At 43.5% G+C, this 20117-nt stretch overlaps 1 protein-coding gene and 1 long non-coding RNA gene across 2 annotated transcripts in view; one reads left to right on the forward strand and one right to left on the reverse strand.

Moving 5' to 3' along the window:
- Nucleotides 1–20117, reverse strand: part of thsd7aa (thrombospondin, type I, domain containing 7Aa) — a 173394-nt gene that overhangs the window by 64411 nt on the left and 88866 nt on the right. The gene's annotated exons all lie outside the window — the stretch shown is intronic.
- Nucleotides 482–861, forward strand: LOC145423395 (uncharacterized). Its single transcript, XR_013904447.1, has 2 exons — nt 482–604; nt 694–861. It is a non-coding gene; the product is annotated as an uncharacterized LOC145423395 (long non-coding RNA).

The raw sequence follows: 20117 nt of genomic DNA on the forward strand, positions 1-20117 counted from the left end.
ACAGTGGTGGTTTATAAAGGGAAATGGGAAAATGGCTGTGTGGGACTGTGTTATTGGTGTGTGTGTACGAGTTAAGGGTGGTTATGGCTTTGGGGGCACCTGTAGCACTTCCCTGATGGAAGCAGGCTGAACAAGTTAAAAACAGGATGGGAACTGTCTATGATGATATTTGTTGCTCTGCTGAGGCACAGTACAAACTCCAAAACAAAACAGAAGTGCTCCAGGTGTCACGGACCCAGTTCCAGGGATTCGGGGTCCGTGAGCAGTGTGGACTACTATTGTAGTTATTATTATTATTATTATTATTATTATTATTATTATTATTATTATTATTATTATCATTATTGTGGTTGTTGTTATTATGGTTGTGTCTGCTGTCCTGTTTTTCCGTGTTGGTGTACTGTCAGGTGTTTAGGGGTGTGTGCTTGTGTATGTGAGGGTGCGGTCGTGGCAGGCACTTTTAGGCCTGGTGGGTGTGGGCCTGCCAGCTGACCGGTCCCACCCAGGAATCCACACACACCTGGCGCCGATCAAGCCTCGTCAGAGGAGCTTCAAAACAGTGTGGCTGAGAGCTCCTCGACGCTGGATCGTTGAGTGACTTCCCGTCAGTCTTAAGTGTATTGTGCAAGGTTAGTGCAAGTCTACTGTTAGGTTTTGTACTCACGGCTGCCTTTGGTATACGTGTTTCCTCAGGAGGAATTGTGGCGACCAGGAGGCAGCACACGGAGAGTACACAGGGAACGGAGACAGAGCACGGAGCATGGGATAAAGGAGAAGACACGGAACGGGAGTTGGGATCGCACGGGGGGATTTATTGTTGTTCGGATTGTCACCACTGTAAATAAACACTGTTGCACTGTAGAGTCCTGCATTTTGGGTCCTCCTTTCCCCACATCCCCACGGTCTGCCAGCGAGACCGTGACAGAACGATCCAGCCATTATGGGCCCAGCGGACTCAAGGACCGTCTCACAGGAGGAATTGCTCGCCCAGCTCTGGAAATACTGTCGGAGCATTATCCAGGCGGCAGATCCACATCAGAGACACTTACAGGTCGTATTTTTTGATTCCTTCTTATCATCAATCACCTCATCTGTGAGCTTTTTGGACATTAAGAGACTAATTTCGATTATAACCACGCTGAGGGAAAGTTCCTGTTTTGAGCTGTTTGGTTTGGGCTGTCCGGGCGAGGAGGATATGGCAACCTCCCTGGGAGCCCTTGCTGCCTATTTCTTTTTTCATAGGCTGATAGCTTGCAGCTCGCTTGTTGGACCCTCCATTGCGGGGGAAACGTTTCACACGCCCTCTGCACCTCACCACATCTCCACTCACCTCTGCGGCACCTGCTGAGTCAGCAGACCAAGGACCGGCAGCTCAAAATCACACAGCTGCTCTCCTGTCCGGCCGGCTGGTGGAACCTCAGCCTGATACGCTGGCCCCGGCATCGTTAAAGAAGCGACGCTTGCACCGCCGGTGTGCCTCACCGCAGTCAGACTCTAAAACTTTCCAACAGCCGGCTGTGGTGAGTCATATGGACAATTCATCTTCATTCACCTCATCTGTTTATTCACGGGACTGTGTGAAAGCTAACCTCGTAGCACAGCCAGCTGCCCAGCCTGTAGCCGTAGCACAGCCAGCTGCCCAGCCTGTAGCCGTAGCACAGCCAGCTGCCCAGCCTGTAGCCATAGCACAGCCAGCTGCCCAGCCTGTAGCCGTAGCACAGCCAGTCCAGTCAGCCTCTCGTCTTCATCCTCAGTTGGAGGCTGATATGCCTGCTGGAACTACCCTGCCATTATGTCACCTGCCTGTTGTTTCTACATCGCTGTCCAGTCTACCACGAGTAGCTGCCGCACCATTATCACCTCCGCCCTTTGCAGCTACTTCTCCACCAGCGTCCCATCAGACTGCAGCGACCGCAGAACTCTCGACTTCACCATCCACATCACCCGCTCGACCGTCATCTTCGCCACCTGCAGCTTCCGCATCGCCATCTTCACCTCCGGATCAACGACCATCTATACCCACGTCGCCAGCTGTGGAGCTCAGCGAGCCGGAGGAGCTCAGCATGCCCGAGCGGGAGCTCAGCGAGCGGGAGGAGCCCGCGTCGCCAGCTGTGGAGCTCAGCGAGCCGGAGGAGCTCAGCATGCCCGAGCGGGAGCTCAGCGAGCGGGAGGAGCCCGCGTCGCCAGCTGTGGAGCTCAGCATGCCCGAGCAGGAGGAGCTCAGCGAGCCGGAGGAGCTCAGCGAGCCGGAGAAGCTCAGCGAGCCGGAGGAGCTCAGCATGCCCGAGCAGGAGCTCAGCGAGCGGGAGGAGCCCGCGTCGCCAGCTGTGGAGCTCAGCGAGCCGGAGGAGCTCAGCATGCCCGAGCCGGAGGAGCTCAGCGAGCCGGAGGAGCTCAGCGAGCCGGAGGAGCTCAGCGAACCACCAGCAGAGGAGCTCGGCGAGCGGAAGGAACAACCGGCGCTGCCAGCCGAGGAGGGGCTCTCGCTGCCAGCCGAGGAGGGGCTCTCGCTGCCAGCCGAGGAGGGGCCCGCTCAGCCGGAGGTCAGCGAACCGGAGGGACCTCCACGTCTAGCGCGGCCTCCACGCCATCCACGTCCAGTGCGTCCACGTCAGCGACCGGCGCGTCATAGACCATGTGCCACGCCTCTCTGTTGCTCACCGGAGCAGCGACGTTGCCATCGGACCCGTGGCAGGCCACCAGAACCGTTCCGCCGCCACCGGACCCGTGGCAGGCCACCAGAACCGTTCTGCCGCCACCGGACCCGTGGCAGGCCGCCGGAGGAGCAGCGCCGCCGCCACCGGATCCGTGGCAGGCCGCCTGAAGCGTTCCGCTTCCATCATGGGGTTGGAGGTAGGCCGCCCGAACTGTTTTCCCACCACTGCCTGACCCGTAGCGGGTTTTGCCTGCTTGCGGTCCACTGGGTCGGCCGCAAGAACTGTTGTTCCCACCATGGCAGTGGTTGGACGTTTGAACTGGGGGACCGTGACACCAGGATGCTAGGGCGCAGAGCTTTTGTTACCTCGTGGCTACACAAGCCAGGAAGTACCAATGATCGGATTTGGTGTGTGGTAGTAACAGGTAAATGAACATTTTTTTAAATTATCTGAATATATATATATAAAAAAAAGAAAAAAAAAAAAAACACCCAGCACGCCCCTGCGGGCGGTTTATCCTTCAAGCTCGGGTCCTCTACCAGAGGCCTGGGAGCTTGAGGGTCCTGCGCAGTATCTTAGCTATCTTAGCTGTTCCCAGGACTGCGCTCTTCTGGACAGAGATCTCTGATGTTGTTCCCGGGATCTGCTGGAGCCACTCGCCTAGCTTGGGAGTCACCACACCTAGTGCTCCGATTACCACGGTGACCACCATTACCTTCACCCTCCACATCCTCTCGAGCTCTTCTCTGAGCCCTTGGTATTTCTCCAGCTATATATATATATATATATATATACATATATATATATATATATATATATATATATATATATATATATATATATATATATTAGTGCTGTCAAAATTATCGCGTTAATTGTTAAGATCAACGCGAAATGTTTAATGCATTAAAAAAATTTAACGCTGATTTTGTTTTTTTATTAATTTCCTGTAATCTAAGACCTTTAAATTCATGAGCACCTCTGGAGGAGGGGGCAACAGTGTGCTATGCTGGCGTTTGGCCTGACAGAAATGATTAGAAGAAGAAGAAGAAGTGACACCATGCTACTATCTAGCTAACACTAGCTAACACACGCAAGCATGGACGAGGGCGGACTTTTGGGTGGAAAGTTTCTCTTTAAGAAGTTGCCTGATGGCTTGTTGGACAAAACGAGAGTAAGATGCACAATTTGCAACGCTGAATTCAAGTAACACAGAAGCAGTTCATCACTGGCGTATCACCTGAGAGCAAAACACCTAACTGAATCCACCTCTACGGGACCTCGCCAGTCTACGCTTCAGGAGTATGGTGCTTGTGGACGAATAACAAAAAATGTGAGAGAAAAGGTAACCAATTCCTTGGTTGTTTGGATAGCTAAAAACTGCCAACCAGTTAGCATAGTAGAAGATGATGGACTGAGAGAAGTCATTCGTGCTGCATCAGGAGATGAGTGTTACAATCTGCCCTCGAGAGGAACCATTGTGTCGAGACTGCACACTTTGTATGGGGACCAGAGGGCTCAGCAGTCCAGCAAGCTTGTGCAAGTAAGGAATGTCGCTCTCACCGGAGACCACTGGACTTCGGTGAACAACGATAATTACTTAAAATATAAAGAATAAAAAAATGTAATTGGAGCCAGGCTATTAATAAAGTAATTGAGATTAATCGCAATTAATAACAGAAAATTGTGAGATTAGTTAGTTAATTTTTTTTAATCTATTGACAGCACTAATATATATATATATTAGGGGTGCAATGATATTCGTATCGATATTGAACCGTTCGATACAGTGCTTTCGGTTCGGTACGCATATGTATCGAACAATACAAAATTTTTAATTTATTTTATCAACTTTCCTTCTGACGATGCTGTCTGTGTTGAGAGCTCAGTGAATCTGCGTTCGACTACTCCGCCTAGGCTCGACAGTGCAGCCTAGGCGGAGTAGTCGAACGCAGATTCACTGAGCGCTCAACACAGACAGCATCGTCAGAAGGAAGAGCGCAGGGCAAGCTAGCGAGACAGAAGTTAAGCTCTCCTTGCAACATGGACCTCCCACACCCTCATTCAGATCTGGCGTTTGGAATTATTTTGGTTTTCATGTGACGTATGACCCTGAAGGTAAGCGAGTCATGCACTAAAGTAAAACAGTATGTTGGATGTGCCATGCAATGCTCAATTACATGGGTGGGAACTAGTGTGTTAGCACAGTTAGCTCGTTAACGTGTTGGCCGTCTAGCCCCATGCACGGGGCGATCGGCGATAGCTCGTTAACGGAGATTTGCCGTGTTGTGGCGTTAAGGTCATTTCAACGAGATTAACCTGAAAGCACTAGTGGGAACACAACGAATATGACTGCACATTTACGCCGACATCATCCTAGTGCAAAGACAAGTGGAAGCAGAAAAAAAACAAGCAAGCATGCTACTAACTTTAGCCGAGTCATTTAGACAGCTGTTAGCACATGATTCTCCTTATATGTTTAATATGCTGCTGAGAATATAGCCCAGAAGAAGCGGATAGTATAGCTTTTATTTTGGAAAGAGACATTTCTCTGTAATAAACTCTCTTTTCCAAACTATAAGGCAAAAAGAAAGTGCAGCTTTATGGTTTCATGGACAAAATAATTTCTGTGGCTGCAATATGACGAGCTAAATAACCAGGGCTGCACATAAGTGGTCCGCAGGTGCGCATTCGCTGTCAAAATAAAAAACACGCACAAGGGTTAGGGTTAAATTTAAAAACTGTACTTTTGAGTTAAAATATATATTTATAATTTTAATAAATGACAAATTAAAAAGGCATGAACATTTTTTTTGTATCGAAAAAATATCGAACCGAACCGAACCGTGAATTTTGTGTATCGTTGCATCCCTAATATATATGTGTATATATATATATATATATATATATATATATATATATATATATATATATATATATATATATATATACACACACACTGTATATATATGGTTCACAGCAGCTGGTTCATTTAGTTAACGAGAAACACCCGGAATGGCTAACCGAAGGTCGGACGGTCCTGATCCCCAAGGACCCCAAGAAGGGACCGGTCCCCTCCAACTACCGACCAATAACCTGCCTCAGTACTACATGGAAGCTCCTGTCAGGCATCATATCGGCTAAGATGAACAGGCACATGGGTCAATACATGAGCGGGACACAGAAAGGAATTGGCAAGAATACCAGAGGCGCAAACACCAGCTACTGGTAGACAGAACAGTCAGCCGAGACTGCAAGACCAGACTGACCAACCTGTGCACTGCCTGGATTGATTACAAGAAGGCCTATGACTCAATGCCCCACAGCTGGATACTGGAATGCCTAGAATTGTACAAGATCAATGGGACCCTAAGAGCCTTCATCAGGAACTCAATGGGGATGTGGCGTACAACACTAGAGGCCAACTCCAAGCCCATAGCACAAGTCACCATCAAGTGCGGGATCTACCAAGGAGATGCTCTGTCCCCACTGCTGTTCTGCATAGGCCTGAACCCCCTCAGTGAGATCATTAACAAGACTGGCTACGGATACCGACTACGGAACGGAGCAGTTGTCAGCCACCTCCTGTACATGGATGACATCAAGCTGTATGCCAAGAGTGAACGAGACATCGATTCACTGATCCACACTACCAGGCTATACAGCAATGACATTGGAATGTCGTTCGGACTGGAGAAGTGTAGTCAGATGGTAACAAAGAGAGGGAAGGTAGTCAGAACTGAGGGGATTGAACTACCAGAAGGCAACATTGCAGACATAGAGGACAGTTACAAGTACCTGGGGATCCCGCAGGCGAATGGGAACCATGAAGAGGCCGCTAGAAAAGCTGCAACCACCAAGTACCTGCAGAGGGTCAGGCAAGTCCTGAGGAGTCACCTGAATGGTAAGAACAAGATCCGGGCCATCAACACGTACGCCCTGCCCGTGATCAGGTACCCTGCTGGGGTAATAGGCTGGCCAAAGGAGGAGATAGAAGCCACTGACATAAAGACAAGAAAGCTCCTTACCATGCATGGAGGGTTTCACCCCAAGTCCAGCATCCTGAGGCTGTACGCTAAGCGGAAGGAAGAGGGCCGGGGACTGGTGAGTGTCAGCACCACAGTCCAGGATGAGACAACGAACATCCAAGAATACATTGGGAAGATGGCCCCAACTGACCGAGTGCTCAGTGAATACCTCAGGCAGCAGAAACCCAAGAAAGAGGAGGGAGACGAGGAACCATCATGGAAGGACAGGCCCCTGCACGGTATGTACCACCGGCAGATAGAGGAGGTGGCTGATATCCAGAAATCCTACCAGTGGCTGGACAAAGCTGGACTAAAAGACAGCACAGAGGCACTAATCATGGCAGCACAAGAACAAGCTCTGAGTACAAGATCCATAGAGGCTGGGGTCTATCACACCAGGCAAGACCCCAGGTGCAGGCTGTGTAAAGATGCCCCAGAGACAATCCAGCACATAACAGCAGGGTGCAAGATGCTAGCAGGCAAGGCATACATGGAACGCCATAACCAAGTGGCCGGCATAGTGTACAGGAACATCAGTGCCGAGTATAACCTGGAAGTCCCAAGGTCAAAATGGGAGATGCCCCCAAGGGTGGTGGAGAATGACCGAGCTAAGATCCTGTGGGACTTCCAGATACAGACAGACAAAATGGTGGTGGCTAACCAACCGGACATAGTGGTGGTTGACAAACAGAAGAAGACGGCCGTAGTGATCGATGTAGCGGTTCCGAATGACAGCCATATCAGGAAGAAGGAACATGAGAAGCTGGAGAAATACCAAGGGCTCAGAGAAGAGCTCGAGAGGATGTGGAGGGTGAAGGTAACAGTGGTCCTCGTGGTAATCGGAGCACTAGGTGCGGTGACTCCCAAGCTAGGCGAGTGGCTCCAGCAGATCCCGGGAACAACATCGGAGATCTCTGTCCAGAAGAGCGCAGTCCTGGGAACAGCTAAGATACTGTGCAGGACCCTCAAGCTCCCAGGCCTCTGGTAGAGGACCCGAGCTTGAAGGATAAAAACCGCCCGCAGGGGCGTGCTGGGTGTTTATATATATATATAAGTGCTTGTGTATACATACACAAACAATACACATATGCTTTCAATTGTGTAATTTAAGTGATCTAGGTAGCTCTGTTTTGGAAGTTCAGTTAACGCTAGAAATGTGTTTTGGAGTTTGTACGTGCTTTGTCTCTAGGGGCCACCACATATATTTATATTTAAACATATATAAATAAAACCACGTTTTTTTGACATTAGTCATTCTTTTTGTGCATAATTTTATATTGTTGTTGATAATAAATTAGTTAAAGCAACAAAACAACCTGAAGAGCCGGTTGGGAGCCGAAAGAGCCGGCTCTCTAAAAAGATCTGGAAATCCCATCACTACAGCACAAACGAAGCCAACAGCATGCACTAATTTCAACTGCATGATGAAGGCAAACATTCTGTGCGTATCAGTTTGGTGAACTTTTTGACACAAGTTTACGTGCGTATATAGGGACCTCTAGAGCCTTCGACTAAGTCATTCCTTTCAACATCTCTAGGGACCGTGGGAGGAGAGCAGTGTTGTGGAAACGACACAATCTTCACTAGTAGAGATACTAACCTTTAATGCACACGAAAACAAAGAGCATCAGCTTGACAATAAGATGAAATTCAAACCTGAGATTGTTTCAGAAAATATTTTGTAACAACCGTGGGTTAGTGGAGCTAAACTGGCTAAACTGCTCACTAGCTAAACGGCTAGCGGGGCGCTAGCGGCTATCGCTAAACTTCGCAACGGATGGAGAGCGCTCATGCCTCATACACCGCACGACCCCGAGCGTCTCAGCAGCAGACTGATAATCCCCAAATGATCCAGCAGGAGACAGTAGTGGTTCACACCAGTCGTTTATTTACCATCTTTTTCTACAACAATGTAACGCTGCTGACACCGAACCCCTATCCCGCTCCCACCACATAGAGTCGCGGTGTCAGCCAACCATGCCAATTCAACCCACTCCACAGAACACACCAACTTCACTGTGGCTTACATTAACATAACACTAACACAACATGCGAATCAAACACATAGGAACTAGCAGAACGATAGAAAACACAGACAACACAATACCCAGAATGCATCTGGCTAACAACCCCAGCCAGGTCATTACAATATATTTGAGGAACTTCAGACTAATCGGTTTATTCAGCATGAGGACATTGTGGCTGTTCCGCCTGAGGACAGTGATTCTGATGCTGCTGACGCTGACTTTCAATTAACAGAATTTGAGACTTTGAGAAACAGCTGGAACACATTAGTGAAAATGATTTAATGACTTTGACTTTTAGCATCTCTAAAACTGCAAAAGCACTGATTAGCAAGCACCCTGACTGACTGACTAACGAGGGAATGGTTAAGAACCTTAAAGAGCATTCACTGATTGCTCAGCAGATCGTTATTGACCATGTTGGAGGTTTGCGCAATGTAGTCTACACAAAAGAGCTACTGCTCTCTGCAGCTGCAGCCAGGCAGAAGTATCCCATGTATCTTGAGGACCAACGATTTCTAAGGTAACATGAACAGAAAGCAAAGCAGACCAAAGGACTAACGGAGGAGATAACAGAGATAAAAGCCAAAAAGAAGAGAATGGAGAAGGATGTGTGGGTTCTCCTAAAGCCTGCTGATCAGAATGCAGAAAAAGCTGAGTCAGAGGGAAAATTGTGCTTTATCTGAAAGTCCAATGGGCTTCAAAGAGCTGCAAAAGAAAAGGAAAAAAGTCTGGAGGTTCTGGAGAAACAGTCAACTGACAAACTCAAGGAACTGAAAGACACTCCTTCATAGGCCCTGTCCTATTTGGCCTTATTATTTTGATGGATTTGGTGCAGTTTTCTTGTTTTGTGGGTTATTTTTCTCAACAGATCTGACAGGTTGATTCATTCATTTGCACATTTAGATTTGTTGGTGAAATGTGCTTCTATGCCTTTTCTCAGTTTATACACTATATGCATATAATGCATCATTTTGCTTTTGTAGTATTTTGTGTGGTACTTTTTTCTGTTTTTAGCAACAACAAAAAAAGGGGGGGGGGGACATTTAAGTCACTCTAAGATGATTTTGCACATGGTCTTACTGAGGTAATGTGAAGCAAATATGCATTTATATATGATGCAGTTTTACCCCTACCAGAGTTCCCCCATCTGTTTTTGCACTGTTCTGGGTTGTTTTGTATTAACTTTTTTTTATTTTTTTTATACTTTAATTCAATGCCTACCTGAAAGACAAATTCTATTATATTTCTCATTTTTATTGTTAAGTTATTTGCCAAATGACATAATGCAGATTATTTCAAATATCATCCTCCAAAAGTCCTCGTGTGAAGGAAAACTGCCCTGTTCCCTGCAAAGGTGAGACTGGGTTAGGTGTGCTGCTTGGCGGCTCAGTTATGATGCTGTTGGGTGGAGATGTGCCCACCATGGTATGGTGGCAGGTCAGTACAGTAGGACCAATCTGCCATGACCGCTTTTCCGACGACAGTCCACCGCTTGCCCTATATTTCCCCCCTTTTTGCCTTCAGCTTGGTGGTGATGATGGCCTTTGGTTATGTCCTCCTTGCAATGAGGAAATTCTTGTGACATTTCTGCTCTAAAAAAAAGATTGTGGATTATATCGCCACCTGTTGCTTTGGCATGTTCTTGACAGCGTTTGACTTCATTTTTGGCGTTTACATGTGGACAGTTATTTTTTCACCCGTGTACCATAGACTTCCAAAGAGAAGGCTGGGATTTGCCATCCTTTGCATTCCCTGTTGGTGGGAGAAGGGCAGGCTGTGTCGTGCCTATAGGGGCCCTCCCTAGTAGTGGAAAACTCTTGTTTCTACTAGAATTGTCCAACATCTTTTGCTTTCGTAAGCCATTTCTTCAGTTGGAAGAAACTACGTAGATTAATTAAATCATTAATTAAATCAGAAGCCTTCCTAAACATGTGGCCCACAGTAGTGATGGGATTTCCGGCTCTTTTTAGAGAACCGGCTCTTTCGGCTCCGAACCAGCTCTTCAGGTTGTTTTGTTGCTTTAATTAATTTATTATTAACAATAATATAAAGGAGTTACTAATGTAAAAAAAAGAAGTTGTTTTATTTATATATGTTTATATATAAATTAGAGATGGACCGATCCAATATTACGTATCGGTCCGATACTGACCTAAATTACTGGATCGGATATCGGAGAAAAATAAAAAATGTAATCCGATCCATTAAATATCACAAAAGCACCTCACAAAACTTGCAACACGCCGTAACTCACCTCAGAACGTTAGCACGTCGGAGCAGTATGCATCACGTGATAGAGCGGCTGTGGCATGCGGGACCTGTCGGTGGTCTGGATAGCATGTGGAACTTCGCTAGCATTTCATCTCCGACAAAGTTATCCCGAGAGAAGTAAAGCAAGTGTGTAAGTCCATCTCTGAATGTTTGTAAAGCATTCCTGCGTTAAGCTTAACAAGCGACTGCCTCTCCTGCTGCTACTTCAATCATGAAACTGCTTAACGATCAGCTGATCGGCTTTTCTGTTGCGAGTCCGTCTCTCTTGTTTGCTTTTGGCCCACTTTGCACCAGAAAGAGGAAACCAGCGGCTGAACAACAGCAGCACGTTTAAGCTTGATCAGCTGTTGTTAGAATTTATTTAATATTACTTTCTACTCGTGGATCTTTTTCTACAGCTGACGCTGGTAACTGTGCAGGGGCGGATGTAGCAAAGTTTAGCCAGGGGGGCCGATAGGGCATTAACAGGGAAAAGGGGGCACAAAGACATACTTTTCTTTCTTATTCTCATTTCAAATGTCGAGCTTTTAATAAATAATTATCTGACACCCAAAGTTTTAATTTGATGTAAAATGAATAGAAGTCAATTACTGTATATAGTAACTATTAAGTCTAATATATATACCCTAGTAAGCTATAGTACTTTTTCCTTTGGGAAGGTACCATCTGTGCAGTCTGCAATTTTGTTGAAGAAAGATGTTGAATCTATTTAATATTTCTTGAAAAATAATTGATTTCTGTGCATTTTTTTTCACACTGCATCAAATTAAGGTTGATTACGTTGATTAAGCATCATGAGGTGGAGCGTGAGGGGTGGTTCCCTATTTTTTATTCATTTATTTTTGTTGTTGCTGGGAGTTGGAACCCTATTAGTTAGGTTGCTTAATATTTATGCTAAGTACTCTTTAAAATACCAGAATAGGGAGGATGGTGTAGGTTTAAGTTTATTAGATTGATCAGTATTGCTGAACTATGAAATTTTTTTTTTTGCATACAGGTATAACAGAATAGCTTTAGTGTCGTTGTTGTTTTAAACTTGAGTATGAACTTATACAAAATGCAGCAAGATATTTAAAAAACAGTTTTGTTGATTAAAAAACACTATATCGGATTCATATCGGTATCGGCAGATATCCAAATTTATGATATCGGTATCGGACATAAAAAAGTGGTATCGTGCAATCTCTAATATAAATATATGCGGTGGCCCCTAGAGACAAAGCATGTACAAACTCCAAAACACATTTCTAGCATGTACTGAACTTCCAAAACAGAGCTACCTAGATCACTTAAATGACACAATTGAAAGCATATGTGTATTGTTTGTGTATTTATACACAAGCACTCATATATATTCTTCTTCTTTAGCTCTCAGCGAAGGCGGTCGCACTTTTCTCCTCTCCTCCTCACCCTTATCTTCCCTGCTTAGCCTCTATGTCCTTGTCTTGTCTTGTGTGCATTACTTTCCCTGGAATAGCCTCCCACTGTCGTTCTCTAAAACCTAAAAGAGAATTATGGATTTGATCAACTGGTCTCTGAATGCTATTGACACCCTTTTCTCAACGAGAAATCTGGGCTCGGGAGAGTTTGAGTGCCCTGGAGGGACTTTCCCTGCCGGATACACGATGGACGGGTGGCAGAACTGGAGGATCATGTGCCTGGCGGGACTGTCGATCGAGGACGCTGAAGATATCTATCTATTCGGAACCATGATAACAGGGTTCATGCTGATCGGAGTTGGCTTAGCCCTGGTTTATCGGAGAAATAAGAGAGCGGAACCGGCTGTTCAAACCCCCCCAAGGCTGCCCGCTGGAATCGAAATGGAACGAGGCGCGACCTCTCACAACGAACGTAATATGGTCAACACCTTGGAGACGCTTGCAGCTGCTGTGAAGGCTCAAAACAACACCATTGAGCGTATGAGGGGAAACATCAGAGAGAGGCCTGCTCAAAATGAGACCTTTGAGCGACAGTTGGAAAACATCGTGGAACGGATCACTGCAGTTGTGAGGTCTCAGAATCAAAAGAACAATAACACCATGGAACAGAAGTTTGATACCATCATGGAGAGGCTCGCGACTCTCCAACGGGAGATCGAGTGTTAAAGAGCAGCCTGAAAAATTCTCCTGGGCTGCTCGCATGGAAATTAACAAAACCAACATAAACATTGCGGATCCCCATCACGGCGCCAGCTGCAGGCCCAAGGCTGGAGCCGAACAATCACTCCCTGATAATGACTGTGTTACGGCTATTCTTCCCATCCCATGCAAGGACACCTGGATTGGCTGGAGGACTGTTTACTTAGCCTGATAGGCCGAAGGACACTGTCTCAGCTAAACTATGGACACACACACTTACACTGATAAGCACTCACTCATCCCCCCTCCCTTTCCAACGCCTTCGATGCTTGTGCCCTACCGGGGAAGATAGCAGTCAACTGGACCAGCACAGATGCTGCAGGACTGGATGCGCTGTCTACACCGGCTCTCTCTTACCCTTTACCCGCCCCTGTTGCTTGTCTTGTGTTTCTATGGTGTATTGATAGTCATGTGCTTTTGTGCTGAGGTGTTTTTTCTGTTATCAAACTGTTCTCCCACTAGGAGCTCAGTCTGAGTGGAGTTTTTTTTCTCCTCCTCTTACCTCATGTAGTGTATTTTCGTTGTTTTTTCCTATCAGCCTACCTTTCTGACATGTCTGCCCAATGTGATGTTTGTGTAAAGTTGGTCAGAAGGTTCCTTTGTAAGTGCGCATGCGCCATTAGCGTGCTGCCTGCTGTAACCCTAATTTCCCTCGGGATGAATAAAGTATTCTGATTGTTATATTCAAATAATTTAAAAAAATGTTCATTTACCTGTTACTACCACACACCAAATCTGGTCGTTGGTACTTCCTGCCTTGTGTAGCCACTAGGTAACAAAGCTCAACACTGCGCCCAGCATCCTAGAGCACTTCTGTTGTATTTTGTACGTGTTTTGAGTTTTTATGTGCTTCTGAGTTTTTACGTGTTTTGCAGTTCTTACGTGCTTTGGAGTTTGTACATGCTTTGTCTCTAGGGGCCACCGTAAATATACTTTTATTTATTCACTCCACATAAAATGTAATAAATAAATCATATAATACAAAAACCAACTATTCACGGTTCAACTTTTAACTATTTAAATTTTCAGCTTTTTCCTTTGAAAATCATTTAAAGTGAAACAACACAAAACACTGCAAATCACAACACAATTAAATATAAATTAAAATATGAAAACAAAAAGAAGATGCATATTCTCTGTCATATGGGCCTGCATGAATAAACTTTCTGAATCCTTTATCATCTGTAACTGAAAATAGTTGTGCATGATTACTATACCTTTCTAATGTGACGTTGTTGTCCCTGGCTCTCTTTCTCTGTCTCTCCCTTATGGGCAGAAATCTGTGCCATCAGAAACTGAATTTGAATAAGTTAAATTTGAATTTGAATCGCTCAGGTTGAATCTGAATTGTAACTCGAATAAATGATTTTGAAAACTGAATTTGAATTAGTCTAATTTGAAATTGAATTTATGGTTTGAAAATGATCATTACTAAATTGAAATTGAATTTTATATTTTGAAAATGAATTGATTTGCTTTGAAACTGCATTTTATCCTTTAAAAATTCAGCTCTCGAATAATTTCAGTTTCACTTCTCACCATTCAGTTTCAGTTGTACAATTCAATTTCAGTTCCAAAATCCAGTTTTTTGGAACTTACATCCGGTTCCGGTTCAAGCGCAGATTAATAGAACTACATTTTACTAGCGGACCGAAAGTGTTACCGACGGGAATCTACAGCGTCTTGAGCTGAATTAAGACTTCAGAAGTCATTCGTCATGTCGAATGACCAGCGGATAAACTCTCAGGTTGGTAATAAATGTATTACATGTATAAGAACAAGCGTCATGTTAACTAATGATAGCCGTACGGTAACTTTTATGCTTATTGTAGCTGCTAGCTAAAAACGCTAATTTAGCGTAGTTTGCCCTGAATTCAGCTTTGACAAACAAATATGATCGACTGTTTCTAGTAGAATTCCAGAGTTGTCATCTTGTACCCTCTCAGAGTACCCCCTCTGTATGCTTGCAGAGACCCCTACAGTAGGGAAACATGCAAAACGGTGCCCAAACCTTTGTATTTTAGCTTTATTTATGTCTTACACAGCATCCCAACTCTTTAGCTAACTTAATAACTTTAGCTAAAGTGAATAGTTAGTCTAATTCATTAGTGCAGCATTACTGGATCATCTCTGTTTGAAGTGATATAATATGATATATATATGATATAATATGATATACAACTACCACTGTGTTTAACTACCATAATAATTCTTAGGGTACTGAGTGCATGCTTAATTAGATTTTTTTTTTTTTTAAACATACTGCTCCATTACTATGTTAGAACTGAAACTGAATGGTGAGAAGTGAAACTGAAATTATTCGAGAGCTGAATTTTTAAAGGATAAAATGCAGTTTCAAAGCAAATCAATTCATTTTCAAAATATAAAATTCAATTTCAATTTAGTGATGATCATTTTCAAACCATAAATTCAATTTCAAATTAGACTAATTCAAATTCAGTTTTCAAAAGCATTTATTCAAGTTACAATTCAGATTCAATCTGAGCAATTCAAATTCAAATTTAACTTATTCAAATTCAGTTTCTGACGGCACAGATTTCTGCCCATACTCCCTCCCCGCTCTGTTCCTGTGCAAATCTAACTACCGCCCCTCCCCCTTCTTCCCAGCGCAAAGCACAAGGCTGGCATGCAGAAAAAAAGTGTGAGGGAGAGGGTGAGAGAAGGGGGGAAAAAAACACAGCTAGCGATAAGGAGCTGTTTCGCGTCGTTCACGTCAAAGACCCGGCTCTAAGAGCCGTTTCGTTCGCGACCGACACATCACTAGTGTGTTAGCCCAACTATTAGCCTAAAAATCAGTATTATATGAATCATGAGATTAAAACACACTTACCTAGCCTAGCATGTTTTAGGTCCTGCAATTGGTCCGTCGGGTTATTGTCTCCCCAGAAACACTTCCCTTGTGCTTTTGGAAATCTGTTTTTTCCTGTTTCTGTTTTTTTCCTATTTCTGTCTTCTTTTTTTCTATTTTTGTTTTTCGTATTTTCATAATGTTTTGTGTGCTTCTGCAGGATTTTTCTTATTGCTGGTGTTTTGTTAAGTAGCAGTCCGTTTGGCCTCTCAGGGCTCCATACCTTTGTGACTTTCCTCCCTTCATACTCGAGTTGAGACTGATTCAGTGCAATTTATATTAATAGATGGTATTTTCCCAATACCAATTATGATGAGCTCACCTCTATACTTCCATCTTACTGTAGCACCACCACCAAGTCTGTCAAAGTTTCTGAACTTTTTCCGTAGCATTGTAAACGTTGTTTTAAAAAAAAAAAAATTTAATTTAATTTTTAAGAAAAAATTGCAGTAATGTTTTAAAATTGTGCCTTTTCACGCTCTAGTTCTTGCCCTTTAATTTGTTCCTCCTGGTCAAAAGTTTCCTGATGTTGTAATATCATTAATTGTTTTTGTTGCTTAAAAATTAAGGAGCCTCCAAGCCCACCAAAGCAGGAACAGCCTTAACAGAGGACTCAGGACTGCTCAAAATGATGTACTTCCATGACTGCCTTGGGCAATCTATGCCAAAATGCTCATCAAAATTTTAACAGCTGACTTATTGTCAAATCTTCATTCATTTTAAAAACAAGGAAAAGCAAAGCCCAAATGTATGTGAAGGAGACTGTAATGTGGACATTTCTTTTTCTTTTTTCTCTCATTTGGATGTTAGGATTTATGATTGCGTTACGGAAAGAAACATAGTTTGTGGTGTCATGTGGTGCCTGATTGCATTTTGCAAACACCTAGCTTAGCCTGTCAAGACAAATCTTTCCAACTCTGAGTGAATAAAAATTTTTCTAAACTGCGTGATGCTAAAGTAGGTATGCTTTTGCCTGGTGCAACTTGTAGACGTGTATTTTTATTACTTTTTGTGGAGGGAAATATATTTCTTAATTTACACAGGAAACTTGGATCTAAAGTGTAAGCTGTAGCTATGCTTGATTTGTATTTAATTGGGTATTTTTGTACTAATATAATATTTGCGCCTGCAAAGCTATTTTTTAAAGAGAAAAAAAAATATTGTCACTGTTTTTGGTTATGTATGAAGTGTTGTGTGCACTAACTGCCTTATAAGAAGTTTGGTAAAGCAAATGTATTTATTAGATTAGATTAGATTAGATTAGATTAGATTAGATTAGATAGAACTTTATTAATCCCTCGGGTGGGTTCCTCTGGGAAATTCGATTATATTCCAAAGTATGAAAAGTATACTAATAATGGCAATGTTTCATTTCAACGTATAGTATGTTGACATGAAAGAAAGCAAATGCTCTCAAATTATGGAAACGGCCAATGGGATGTGTTTTGTTTGACACGTGATGCACATGTATATATTTGGTGGCTGTCATTAAAGTTGCTCTCTCTTGGTTCATCATCCAAAATGGCCAAAGGCTGATGTCTGTTTATTCGTCCCTACTTATCGTTGGTGCAGTCTATTATTCATGTCAGACTTCTCTGTGGATTTCATTTTCTGCTAACATAGTAACTGCAACCTTTTGTTCATTGTACTCCTGTATTGTCAGACAAAGTGAGTGTTTAAAACACATAGCCTCAAGCTATTTCCCTGCAATCTCACACGCTTTATCACCTAAACAAAGCTAAACACAGGTCCAAAGTTTTGTAACCAAATAAAGGGTCTGGGGGAGTTACATTTGTTACAGTTCTAAACTGCACCCTCTGATGAAGATTAGTCTCAAGAAAAGTTGGATATTGTTGAAAAAAAAACAACAACTCTCCATTTAAAATCTCTAATGCTGTGATGATCAATGGTATTGCTATAGATGATAAGAAAGTGGGAGAAATTACAGATTTTCTTAAAAGGTTTCGCTCCACTAATAGGATCATATTAGTAGATGAGCAAACCTCTAAACTGCATAGACAGGCAGTTGATATAGTAGTACCCATTCCATCCTCCCTAAACTTAAAAACCTAGCTAAGGTAATTGGCAGGGATTATGTTCTCAAGGACATTATGGCCCAAATCAGTGAGTCATCCACAAATCTTTTGCCTTCCACAGCCAAGTTACTACCTGATTTAACTGAGACCCACCCCACTAAATCCCGTGTTAGAGTTGACTCCCAGAAAGTACCACTTAAATCACTTGGTGAAGTTCAGATCGCTCCAGCAATACACGTGATCTCAGTCCATCAGAGTGAAGCATGTAGTGGAGGAACACATTGTAAAAAGGAAATACGGTACACTGCAGATTCAATCTTCGCAGAGGCTGCATCTGCAGGCTGCAAAATCTCTAAACTGAATCCTGAACCATACTTTAACATCTGGTGCTCCAGTGCTGAACTGATCAGCACTGATGTGGTCCTTCCATATCAAGCATCAGAGGTTGAGGAGAATTCTTAAAAACCTTTTATCTCCAGCAGTTGATGTATTAAAACATTTAAGCTTCAGTAGCTTACTTGCTATATTTCCACTTACCCAAATCTGATTATGGAAGGAGCCATTCAGCAATGGCTCCATTGACACAGTAACTACTGTTTTATATTCTGGAGCTCCACATGAAAGTAAGGAGAAGAAAGACAGGCTGCAGAGCTAGAGTGAAGTCTTGGGAAAACCTTCCATATCATATGTCATTACGAGAAATCTAAGATCTCTGTCCGATAAGATGGAAGAGCTAACAACATTAACCAGTCTGCACAAGACGTATTTCGCATCGTCACAGCAAAATCTCCAGTGTTAAATTAACACTGGAGAGTGTCTATATGGGTCCACACCTCTGAGTGTTAAATACAACACTGTTGAGTGTTAAATTAACACTTTTGACAGTGTTATATGTTTAAAAGTAACCTAGTCAGTTTTGAAGATTAACAATGGCTAACACTGAGCAGTGCTGATTTTCTAACACTGGAATATTTCTAACATTTTGAGTTATTTTCCAGTGTTAGAAAATCAGCACTGCTCAGTGTTAGCCATTTTTAACACTCAACAGTGTTGTATTTAACACTCAGAGGTATGGACCAATATAGACACTCTCTAGTGTTAATTTAACACTGGAGATTTTGCTGTGTTGTGCTTCTCAGAGAAGTGGGTGAATTAATTCGTTCTGGACTCAAAAAGCAAAGGAGACTGGCAAAAGGAAGGAATTTCTACTGGAATGCCACCTCGGGTCAGATTTTCATCTTGGAAGATGCTGACTGGTTGACAGGTGGGCAGCAATAAGGAAAGTGAAGGAAGTGACAGTTGATACTTTCATTGTTTTTAACACTCTTTTTCACTTCAGGTCTTTGTAAGTTATAACGCTCTTATCTGCAGCTGGCGATGGGCCAACAGCAGCACACGAAAGAGTGGCCCACAGACTCGCTGTACCAAATATTTTGAACATTGCCTCACTGTGGCAATACGGCTCTATGGAGGCAGGCAGGCCATCCCCAAGCTGCCAAAAACAGTGAATGTGCTAGACAAAGAGAAAGGAAGTGACACCTACAAGAGAAAATTGGAGGAGTGGCTTAAGGGAATAATGCAAGGACATTCTGGAGGGGTCTGAAAACAATCACCGGCCAAGACAAAGCCAGCAGAAGGTGCCCAGAATATGATGGAAGGTAGTGGGCTAACCAACAAAACTGAGTGTTTAAAACAATGAAAAGTGATCCGTGGTTTTCATGCTGTATTTTTTCTCTCTTCTTCTGTTCCTGGTAAACTCCACAGTTGCTTCGTTCCCTATTCTGACCCACTTGTCAACCAGTCAGCATCTGGCCCATGCATATGTCATCCATATCCAGTGACATGCAGCTGAGATTTGGGATGATTAATGGTCAATGAAAAATTGTTATCCAAACGGAAGTACGTGCAAAGACACAAATTTAAAATACAGTCACTTTAACGAAACAAACTGCACCATAATCTGGTTTATAGTTTTCAAAAGATGTGTACGTCTATGACATTTGCGCAATATTTCATCACTGTATGTGTATATACACATAGTGTGTATGTGCTAATGATAATGATAATGATAATGCTAGGTAAGTGAGCACT

The sequence above is a fragment of the Astatotilapia calliptera genome, chromosome 22 (assembly GCF_964374335.1).
Source record: "Astatotilapia calliptera chromosome 22, fAstCal68.1, whole genome shotgun sequence".
Classification (NCBI taxonomy): Eukaryota; Metazoa; Chordata; class Actinopteri; order Cichliformes; family Cichlidae; genus Astatotilapia; species Astatotilapia calliptera.